Source organism: Ammodytes marinus, assembly GCF_949987685.1.
Source record: "Ammodytes marinus genome assembly, chromosome: 21".
Lineage (NCBI taxonomy): Eukaryota > Metazoa > Chordata > Actinopteri > Uranoscopiformes > Ammodytidae > Ammodytes > Ammodytes marinus.
Window position 1 is genome coordinate 4,059,718 of NC_137225.1, and position 12,471 is coordinate 4,072,188.

Sequence of the window (12,471 nt, forward strand, 5' to 3'; positions counted from 1 at the left end):
CATTTCAGGTGAGAGGATGTTTTGTGTTTTTCATGTCAAATTGAAAATATTTTGCTTCTCAGTATTTTTCTTCTAGGCTTTTACACAATGGGTTTATAACAAAACACTTGTTACCCTCAAAAAGTGTGAAGGGTAAACTATAGTTTAGATTGTTGTTAGCAAGCTAATTAGTTGTCAGATGGTTGTTGGCCTTGATGCTAGCAAGAAATTCAAGTTGGGGTTGGTCGTCAAATTTTTGGGGGGGTTGGTTGTCACATGTTATCTCAAGGCTGCAGCCAGAAAAGGAACCCAATAACGAAATAAATTGTCAAGCTGTATCCTCACTGACACCCCAGAGAAGGAAAGAATAGAGCAGGAAAAGGCAGCTAGCAAGCAAAAGAAAAAAGGGCAACAAAATCAAAACAACCCAGTGCATCCCAAACTAGACCAGCTGCCAAGGCTACAGAACGTTATGTAGGCCTATTTGTCAACTTGACAATGCAATTAAACATTCAAATTTGGTTCTGCCTCCTTGCCTTCTTTTTAAGATTTTTCCCATTAAGATAACATTGTGACAAACAACCCCATAGTGTGTGACAACCGACCCCTTGATGGGGTTGGTTGTCACAATGTGTCAGAGTGTCTTTGATGGTAAATTACTTCTTCATTACAATAAGTTGGAAAAAAAAGAGAGACACACATTTCTAGCCAACACCTTAAGCTTCAATTTAATGTAGGAATGGCTATTGACAGATGTTTTGGTGATGAGCAATTCTCACTAGAGTAAAAAGTGTGCCTACTTACCCCGTTCTCCCCTACTTCAATTATAAAAAAAATATTTTATACAATTATTATTATTTGTTTCATAAATCAAAAAATATTTTAATATTTTTTTATTTTTTTTTATATATCTTGTAATTCATTTTCTGGATGGTTTAAAGAACAACATGTATCATAAATCATCCAATTAACAACATATGAAATCCTTCTTTCATAACCTTTGGAATAATGCCTAGAATATAGAAGGTTAAGTTGACATAAGTGCTTTAGAAATTGAGATATTTGATTCACAGTAGGGGAGAACGGGGTAATCTGAGCCACTTTTTACATTTCCTCCCCTCTAAGCAAGCTAAAATTATTTATCACTCAAATGTACACATTTCCCATTAATTCAGGATGTTACCTAGAAATGGGCATTAGCAGAATTTTTTCAAGACAAAGGGCAGTGAAAATCTGATTGTTTAAAAAAAAGTTGTCATGTGGCTCACTTTACCCCAGCTGTGGGGTAAACTGAGCCAGACCAGGAAAATCAAGGGGGTAAAGTGAACCAGCTGGGGGTAAACCACTTTCCACTCTGAAACTACCATAACAACACATATTGTAACAGTTATAATCCTGACAGCTACCCACACATTCCAGAACTAATGTCGAACTAGTAAAAGAATGATGGGGTTTGATAAATTAAAGGGGACCTATGATGCTTTTTGACTTTTATGACCTATAAACGTTGTTATGATGATTCATAGTCATGCTTAACCATACTAAATTATCAAATAATGACTTACATGCATTTCGACGTATTCCCTGCTGACCGTCTGGGGTGTCTGTGCAGAGCACTAAACACTATTCTAGCCAGTCGAGAAGTCACGTGTTCAAAGCGTTCTACCCTTTGTAACTTTGTGATGTCGCATGTAACTTTGTGAAGTCACCACGCGGATGTTTCCATGTATGGTAATGCTGTCACTTCCCTGTTCGCGTCTGCCTCGCGCCCTTATAGGTCCATGCTCGCGCTTCCCGCCACTGAAAGTGTTCTGGAAGGAAGGTAACCAATCACAACGGAGTGGGGTTTGCAGGAGGGGGGAGGGGAGCGGAGTGGAGATTGCCGAAGCACAGGCGGAGGGAGCGGAGATGGCCGAAGCACACACACTCAAGTGTTGACAGGACGTGCTGGATCGCCAAAATAAGAGAAAGAGCTTCCCGAAAATCTACATAGTTTTTTGTGATGTGATACGTGTCAGGTTGCTCTATAGCAGTGTAAAACAAGAAATTAAGACCAGAAAAGTAGTATAATTCAGATTCAGATTCAGATTCAGTCTTTATTGTCATTGTGCAAACAGTACAACGAAATTAGGGTGGTGCTCACCACCCACAGTGCAAATTAGCATACATGCATACACAGACAACAATAGGCAACAATAATTTAATAACTATGCTAAATAAAAAATCTGAGTGTCTGTTTAAGAAAAAATAAATAAATTATTAAAAATAGAGGATTTCATATGTCCAGTAGGGGACGGGGGAGGGGGGGGGGGGGTTCAGGCATTTAATAGGCGAATAGCCCAGGGGTAAAAGGTATTCCGTAGCCTGTTTGTTCGGCTCCCAAGGGACCTGTATCTCCTACCGGAAGGGAGGAGTTGGAAATGGCTGTGGCCGGGGTGGGATGGGTCAGCCATGATGCTCCTTGCCCTATTTAGTCCACGGGAGGTTGCAATGTCCTCCAAGGAGGGCAGGGGGCAGCCAATGATTTTTCCTGCTGTCTTTATAACCCCCTGTAGGGTTTTCCTATCTTTGGCTGCGCAGTTTGCGTACCACACTGTTATGCCATATCCAAGAACGCTGTCAATGACAGAGTGGTAGAAGGTCTGCAGCAGCTTAGTCTCCACCTGGCATTTTCTCAACAGTCTTAGAAAATAAAGCCTCTGCTGAGCCTTACCAACCACCGCAGCCGTGTTGGTGTGCCAGGTTAGGTCCTTACTGACCTGCACCCCCAGAAACTTAAAGGAGGAGACCCTCTCCACGCCGACCCCATCTATCTGCAGAGGGGCGAGGTCACCTCTCGTCCTGCTCCAGTCGAACACCATCTCCTTGGTTTTGCTGGTGTTCAGCAGGAGGTTATTAGCTGAACACCAAGCTGTGAGCCTCTGGACTTCCTCCCTGTACGCTGACTCGTCACTGTTGGAGATCAGACCCATCACTGTAGTGTCATCCGCAAATGCGTCCCGGCCCATGAGTGATGGGCCGGGACGCAGTCATGTGTGTAGAGAGAGTACAGGAAGGGGCTCAGCACACAGCCCTGAGGGGAGCCTGTGCTGAGGGTCAGGGTGGAAGATATTTGTGTTCCCATCCTCACTGTCTGTGGACGGTCCGTCAGGAAGCTGTAAATCCAGTCACAGGTGGGGGCAGGGAAATCCAGGTCAGTCAGCTTCCTGATGAGAATGTTCGGCATGATGGTGTTAAACGCTGAACTAAAATCAACAAAAAGCATCCTGACATAATTCCCCTGTTTCTCCAGGTGACTCGCTGCAGTGTGGTGGACAGTGGCGATAGCATCAGCTGTTGACCTGTTTGCTTTATAAGCAAACTGATGCTGGTCAAACCTTTTAGGGATGCAGGACTGAAGATGGTGGAGGACGAGCTTCTCGAAGCACTTCATGACAACAGAAGTTAGTGCCACTGGTCTGTAGTCGTTTAGACTGCCTATGGTGGATTTTTTAGGAACAGGAACAATGGTGGCTGCTTTGAGGGATGGTGGGACCGTAGCCTGTACCAGGGAGGTGTTAAAAATCCTTGTTAGGACCCCTGACAGTTGGTCTGCGCAGGCCTTGAGTACTTTCCCCAGTACTCCGTCTGGTCCTGCTGCTTTATGCGGTTTAACAGCCTTCAGGACTCTTCTCACCTGGTGTTCCTGCAGCTGGTGCTCTTTAAGCAAAGCTAATTTTCTAAACACTTGAAAGTAACTCTGAACAAAATCAAATACAACATATTATAATTCAAAAGGTTTGAATAAGATTCAAATGAAAGATAGAACCAGTTAGATTAGAACACAGTCTGGGGGTCAGAACACAGGACCCTTAGAGCGAGCTTGTGTCTGGGGGTTAATACATAGGAAAATCAGAACCAGCGAGAACAGCCTGGGACTCAGAACACAGGAGAAGACCCAACTGGATTATAACATCAGCCTGTCATACTCTACAACTAGGCCTACTCTACATTCCAGCCCTGAAGGTTACAGGGAAAGATGAGAAGGTGCTCTTTCCGTGTGGTTGCCCCAGGTCGTCTTCCTGGTGTATTTCCTTGGCATGATGGCGTTTCTACAATGTGTATGACATTAAAAGAAAACATATGTCATGTAATATTACATTAAAATATGTTTAAGACTAAACTTAACTTGTGCCTCATGGTGGGGGAAAGTGAGACAGTGGCTCACTTTCCCCCACAGCATTTGGCTCACTTTCCCCCACTACCTAGCCTGGAAATCCTGACCCTGATATCTTGAACGATAGAGGGTCTGGCGACGATCAATAGTAATTTCCAACTCTAGGGGCGGCTCCTACTCGTGCATTTCAAATGCCACTGCACGCAGTTGGATAGCACTACAACCAATCAGAGCGATGCACAAGTGACGTAAGCCCCGTTCGTTTAGCGAACAGCTGTTAAACTGTTCAATTAAACGTTTGCCGTTGTCGGTCGGCAAAACAGAACATTCCACTTACTTGCTAGTGAAAGCTATGAGTCCCGTCTTCCAATTCGTTAAGGGTCGAGGCCAAAGCAGTCTCAAACTCACACAACATATCCGCAGCCATCTTTGATGTTTACTATCACAGCTTCGACGTCGCATGCACGTCACTGTCGTCATCCGGTTACGTCCTCCCCAGAGCACCATATAAAGGGCTCTGGCGCGCCCATATTAGATAGAACCAATTGAAACGTTATACCAGATTTCTGGTAGTCTTGATAAGCTTCAACGGAGCGTCTCCAGACCAACACGCGCAGCAAATTTAATTTGCCAGCGCCTAGTGGCAGGTCTGGGAATGCCAGGCTACCCACTACCACAATTTGAGAAAAAACTACCTCTCTTAGCATTTCAGGCTAATCTTCAGTTATCAGCATCACATGGTTTCATATGTTGGTAGTTCATCAACACGTATGATAGAAGTTTTTCTACGTGAATACATTTGCTTTGGCACAACAGTTGATTAAGTTGACAGCAAGAAAATTTACTTTTACATGCAAAATACCTATTTTGGTGAAAAAAACATGCTTACCACAGCACCATGAGGTCCTCTCTTTCAGGGCCATGGGGAAATGAGAGGGGCTTGAAAACATATATCTCACATGACCAAAAATGTTTTCCGTTGCCTAGATACAGGGGGTGGCTCACATTACCCGATGCCTCAGATTCCCCCGTTCTCCCCTATAGACCTTTAGGGTTGCTGTATAGGAGAAATACGTTAAGTCAAAGACAATTAATGACAAATCATTTATCTCATTGTATTCTTTATGTCATAGTGTGCGTGCTGTGGCAAAAGGAATATCAATCTGCCAACCCTGTGTCCTCGTTATAAAGTTTACACTAATTTGTTTTCCCAATTATGGCGTGAGGGAAAAAGTAATTGTCTTTCTTTAAGCACAGGTTTTAGATACTGGATACCGTGGTACCGCATGTGATTTAGGTTTAGGAAAAGTATTTTAAGATATGTTTTTTTGGGCATTTTTATGCTTTATTGATAGTGTAGAGACAGAGTTGAAACGGGGCAGAGAGGGGAGTGACATGCAGAGAACGACCACGGGCTGGAATCGAACCCGGGTCCGCTGCTGGCCGAGGCCCAATGCGGGGGACGCTTTACCAACTGAGCTAAGGGCGCCCCCAGGAAAAGTATTTTATAGAGAGTATTCATAGTGAGTCCTTTGTGAGTGCTACAGCACTTTGCATCGTTCTGGTATTTTGCTGGTTCTTAAATATTTAGCTTTGTGTGGTAGTACCGCTTACAGAGAGTTAGTCTCGCAAAGCCAGACCAAACTACAGCAAGTAGTATGGTCTGGAAGCACTCCGTTTAGAGCCGTCTATTCGGGGGGAAACTGGGCTGGCCTGTTTTTATTTCTTTAAACCAATCACAATCATCTACGGTGGGGCTAACCCCGGGAAGCAGCCAATGGAGGCGTAGCGTTGTTTGCCAACGCCAGCGCTTAATAGACGCTGGCGGAAGTGGTCAAGCCAGACTAACAGAGAGTGAATAATGTGTGGAGATAGTACCTAACATTAACGGCCATTATAACGTTTTGTTGTCTCCAACCTTTTGGTTTTCTAGAAAAGGGTAAACAAAAGATAAATAAAGGCTAGGAAAATGAATAAAAACTTTTTTAGAATAAATAAAACTTAAACAGCAGTTTCTTACTGACCAAGACACTGCAAGAAAAAACATAGCCTACATACAAAAGAAGAGTCATTGAAAACACATGATGATTCTGCTACTAGACATGTCAAATTTGTTCAGAGGTCGGATTGAATGTAAAGATCATGAGATCAAACCGTGTTAAGCACTTTTGAGCATACATGTGTTCCGCAAAGGCCACGTTAAATGCCAACCTCCTTTTATCAATGACTGAAGCTGACATTTTGAATCAAGTGTGGTGCGTCTGGAAATGTGAGCGCTTACAAAATAGAAAAAAGGGGTTAACCTGCGGGATCAGTTGTTGCTGTACCAGGTATCCTCAAAATTAAAGTTGTGAAAGGCGAGAGGGGACAACTGACTGATCCCCTGCCCTTCTGCTAGTGAAACCTTGTCTGAGAGTGTGTTCATACATAACAATGGAATAAAGGGTGAGCAGCCGAAGTTTGATTACCAATTAAGAAGATTAAAGTTGACCCGCGGGTGCACTCTGTATCCTTCTATCGTGGCAGATCTACCAAGATCAGTTGAATGTGAACTTGAATGTGTTTTTTCCGTCATGGTGAGATGATTAAAAGAAAACCCTGTGTTGACGTATAGCTGACAGGTTATTTCCTTTTTATCCTTTTTCACAGACATGACATTGTAATATGAGCTGGAATCCATCACTTCCCAAGCTTTTTATTTTGCCACTTTGCTTCCGTTATGGAATTTTCATTTCATAAAAGAAAGTATACGGCAACATGGAAAGGGTTGGGAGAAACAAACACATTTCTGGTGCTGCAATGTCAATGCTAAGCACAGTACTTGAAATATATTAAAGTTTGATGTATCATATCTTAAAAATTAGGACTACAATCTGTTTCTGTGTTGTGGGGTCTGAAAAAACAAATCAATATTCTCTATGGTGTAAACAGGTTTATTAAGCAAAATTAGCTCTCGGTTAAACCCGTTCCCATCGCTGTGGAGTCAGCATTGTAAGGACATTATTTGTGTATGGATACTGATAAAATGGGTTATGAAGCCTCTACACAATACAGCACATTTATGTGCTACAGGTTACTAGTGTTATATTTATTTATCATGAATTTTGGTGTCTTCCGAAACACAACTCCAATTCATAGTGGGACTTAGCTTATCTGGGTTCTTTATACTAATATGTGTGTTAAGTGTATTAATATTTGGACTTCTGTGTATTAATATTTGGTGGGATGTGTGTTTTAGTATTTTGCCTACAGTATTTTCATATCAGTGTATAATTTATATTCGTGCTTTGCAAGTCTACTCTACCCCAAGGGAGGAACAAGTTGAGAAAAACTGGCCCAAACTCTTTTCTCAGCCCATTAAACTGCCGACTACGAACTTCCTCCTTCTATTCATAAGCACTGTGTACTCATTCTGTACTAATTTGTCTCCCAGGTTGTTCCTACACTACACAATGAATATGCTGGAAAAATGTCTAATGCCCCACTAGCAGCCCCCTAATAATAATCTATCTATCTATCTATCTAAGTTGAGTACCATTAGTTATTCAGGTTTGTTTTACTCTGGAAAATGTTAATGTCGTATGGCACAATCACACCATTATATACATAATGCAGCATTTTCTTGGCGAGTAAAGATTTTCTTTTTTCTTTTGGTGAGTGAATGGCCATGGGAGTGGTATTCGAGCCAATTTTGATGGTCAGGCATGGTGTTGAAAAGTGGGTTGTAAAGAGCCTTGCACAGCCAGACCAAACTAAACTAGTTGTATGGTCTGGAAACACGCTATATTGTTTCGGAGATTGGGGGGGAAAACTGGGCTGGCCTGTTTTTATTTCTTTAAAGCAATCACATTTGTCTTGGGCGGCGCTAAGCCCAGGAAGTCCTTTCAAAATAGTGCAATTTGGTGCCGACCATAGACTGTAAAAAGTGCCGACTGTGTGTGTGTGTGTGTGTGTGTGTGTGCAGCAACGTTATGAGCGAGATGCCAACAAACCGTATCAAACACACACACACACGTACATTCTGTTGTCTCCCGTCTCTCCCGGCGTTCCCCGTTGTCTACACCTGGTTAGCCAGACCATAAAGAGCCCAACAAAAAAATTATCACCTGTTGTAACTGTGAGGACAAAATATACTAGAAAAAGGAAAAATAAATCTTGACTTACAGTTCTGCAGCTATTATCAACCCACAAGCAACAGTTTTTTTTCCCCGACAAAAGAAAAAGCTCGGGTGAACCTTGCAAACTGTATGGTAACATGATGAACATTTAGCTGCTAAAGAGCCAGATGTTTTCCGCAGCAGTCAGTTGCTCTTCCATTCATCAGGTGACTTAAAACTCCAAATTCAGAATCATAGTAATAAGTATGCATGGTATCTGCTGTCAGTTTAAAAAGCAATTGCTAAGTGGCCAAAATATAATCATTTAGCTAATAATCTGACATGGGCAGCCTATGCCACCCATTTGTAAATAGATCAATAAATAATTATTTTGAATATAATCACTACTAACCAAACGTCAGCCAACGTTTTTTTCTGGGGAAACCGTGCACACCGTCCCGTGTATACACAGCAAAACTGACAAGTTATATGAGGTTCGCCCAATCTCCAGACTGATGAAGCAGGCTGCATGGTGGTAGATGCCTCTGCAATGCACACAGTTTGCTGTGAAACTGCTCACATCCCACGGCCAAGTCCCCCGCATAGCCCTAAAGCAGGATATAGCCCAGATGACAGATAGCCTAATAAGCGACTCACCTTCCAGCAGTAAATGAGCCAGCCCAAACTAGACTATTCCCCATGACCCAATCAGTGACTAATAAGGAAAGACAGTATTTTGTCAATAGCCATTGGTTGGCCGTTGTTTTTGTTTTAATACTGTACATTAGTTATTGCAGCTCTCTCATTAGCATTTGCAGCGTTGGCTCATTCTGATGTGTGTACATACATTTATTAGGAACTAATTGTGTTTCCATTTTGTATACAACCAAATGAAACACCCCAGATAGTTGGCCGTTCATCAACACAAACACAGGTCAATCTAAAATGACAGTTAATTAGCTGATATAGGGTCAGTTTGATATTTCAAATTACTCCAGAAATGGTAAGATTTGACTAAGTTGGATGCGACTTCAAGCCACACCTATAACAATATTCCTGGATAAAGATAAAGTTTAATTAAAAAACGTTAATTTTTTTTTTTAAACAATCAAATCATAAATAACTGTCAATCTTGAAAGTAAAATATATTTACTACTTGATGTTGTCAAACAAAAACACAACATATTTTTAAAGTTTATTTTCCCTTTTTTTGTATCCCGGCTAATGCTTTAAAAAAACTCAGATCCTTACTTTTTTTCTTTTTCAATGATCCCCCCAGGTCTCAAAGGCCTATGGGCTAAACACCGATGTTTGCCAAATAAGATGTGGCTGGATTCATCTCACGAGTGCTTATTATGAAAATACATTATGAAACATAATTCCCATTGGTGCCACGGGGTCCATTCATTTGAGCTTAAATAGTGAATCCTTTTGCAGCGAGACACCACCGCTGCTCTTCACTGTGTTTCAATTCACCGGCAGCCATTTGTAATTGCTTTGTGCCGTGAGTGGAATGGACAGGGTTTCTTATGATTGAATGCACAGAAGGCATTGATCCGACTGGAAGATATCTGGGGGTGTCTGCTGCAGAAGTTAATACTTCAGAGATGCCAACTGTGATAATTTGACAGAACTAAAATGGTCAACAATTTAGATTGCAGCTCTCAGCATTGACTTCCTGGTGTGAAACTGTCGAAACAACTGGAGGCAACTATCTGCTTGATTTTCCCTGGAGGGGGGCTTGGGGATTCAGGGCATTGCCAAATATTTGCCTTTTAATCTCTGTTTAAGCCTGCATTGATATTCTATGTAGATTTGTCTAGCTTGTTGGATTTGCTGCTTCATTAGAACAGAGCTAATCCTCCACGGGTAACTGTGGGTGTGGATGTGTGTGTGTGTGTATGTATATATACAGTATATTATATATATACACAAACTGTATATATATATACTAGGGCTGTCAAATTAACGCGTTAATTTCGATTAATTAATCACAGAAAAATGAACGCGATTAAAAAAATTAACGCAGATTAATCGCACTTCTATAATGCCCTTTGATCCGGTGCAAAAGTGGTGCGCAGCTGCACCGAGCTGAACCTGTATCTTGCATACACGGCCCGCACGGGTGAAAGGGAGAAAAGTAAAGAGAGAAGCTGGGGGAAAGGGCGGGGCCGAGGGCTCTATGGACGGTTTATGGGATGCTTCGGGCAAATAAGCATGAAGGTAGGAAGACATATTACTTTATTCTCCGCAGTGTCTGTGCATTATTGATTTAGTGGGTTCAACAATGTAGGTTCAAAAGTATCTCTCAATCTTCCTCCGTGTGTACAATTTTGTTTGCTAGCTGTCTCGTCTCCCGCGTAAACGGACACCCGCCCCGTGTGTGTGTGTGTGTCAATATTTTTGCCTATGAGTACAACGATGGGGAATGAATCGGCATAGGCATCTGTGGCAGTGCTGTCTGTTGTAGAGACAGAAGTTACGAGAGACGGAGAGCGAGAGAGAGAGAGAGAGCGAGAAACAAACTGTAGCACGCTATACAGCTGTTTATAAACAGGTATAAAAGTGTCATAAAAGTATGCGATTCATTTAGATTAATTAATCACAGAGCCTGTAATTAATTAGATTATTTTTTTTAATCGCTTGACAGCCCTAATATATACACATTTTGGTTGCTGAAAAGACCTGGATGTAAAAGGGGGAGTCAGCAATTCTGGACTATGCTTTTTGTCAAAATCAGTCAATGTCTCCTAAAGATCCGCTACCTGTCCGTACTGCGTGTGCAATGATAACATAATGGTGTTAATACACAGCCTAGGCTCTGTAAACTGGTGAGTAAACACAGGTTATGTAAACAAAAGGGGGCCCACTGTAGCTAGCAACATGCCGTTTACAGAGCCTAGGCCGTGTATTCACACTGACTTTTTTGCACACAGTACAGATTGAGAGGAGATATGCACTGAGTTTGCCAAAAAGTGATGAGTTATAGCGCATGGCATGTCATCTGCGTGGCATACAATTGCAGAATAGTAAAAGTACAGTGGTGCTAGGCAATGCTTTAAAGAAGGTTAAGGTCATAAGCAGCTGGCCTCACAACATATAGTATAGGGTTGCAGTAACCTTTGACCTCCAAAAACTATTCAGTTCATCTTTGAGTCAGTGTTGACATTTGTGCCAGTCCCTCAAAGCTTTTTTGAAATGTTGTGTGACCTTGACCTCCAAAATGTAAACAGTTCATCCTCTAATACAAGTATGAGTTTGTGCCAAATTTGACAAAGATCCCTCAAAGCGTTCTTTAGATATTGCGTTCATAAACACATGGACTTAGCATAGAAACATCCATACAGTATTCAATTTAATTCACTTCATTTGTCCCCGAGTGGCTATTAAAAGGCACATTGAGTAGCATCAACAAACACAAACACGACTCACATAAATTAACTAGACAATGTTAAAAAAGAGGCATATTAATGCTGTGCATTATAAAGTGCTTAGGTAGTCCATGTGGAAAAAGTCCATGTTAAAGTTTACTTCAGAATAGATTGCTTTAGTGCTGTGTTGTTTAAAGGGGTGTATGTGTGTGTGTGTGTGTGGGGGGGGGGGGAGAGGGGGGATGCTGGATCAGGGATGTCAGTTTAGGTGCTGGACAGCCATAGGGACAAAGGTTACCTTCCTGCTCTGTGTCCTGCAGCATGGACAGCCAAGTCTGCGTGCTGAGCGGAGAAACCCAAAATCCTCCGGGCTGATTTCCATGTCTGCTGTTCACATAGCACATAGTAAAAGATCTGACAGGGTGTCCAATTATTTTTGAGTGTCAAACATACTGTGCCAGCTGTAAGGGACTATAGGAGTCAAATGCTGTAAGCTACTAATCCACAAACATTACCTAATGCTATTGTGTTGACAAATGTATTTTCTTCAAGGTTAGACCACGGACTACAGTCTTTTCCATCATGGGCTGATAGTAGGTCAGTTTTCAATATTGCAGGGAGTAGTGGAAGCGTCAGGAGCAGCCGCGGTGAAGAGATGAAGAGGTGCTGCACGCCTTCTTGTTTGGTCGCACTGTAAACATGTACACCTGCTCTATCTGTTGTGAAGAAGTAGCTGAGCGTTTGCTGTAATATTAACCCAAACTGGCTTTTACCATGTTTGTGACAGGTGTCTAAAAACATCCCGACATCTTTTGAATTAAAATCAGGATGAATTTAGATTAACATACTGAATGTTTTAATGACTTTG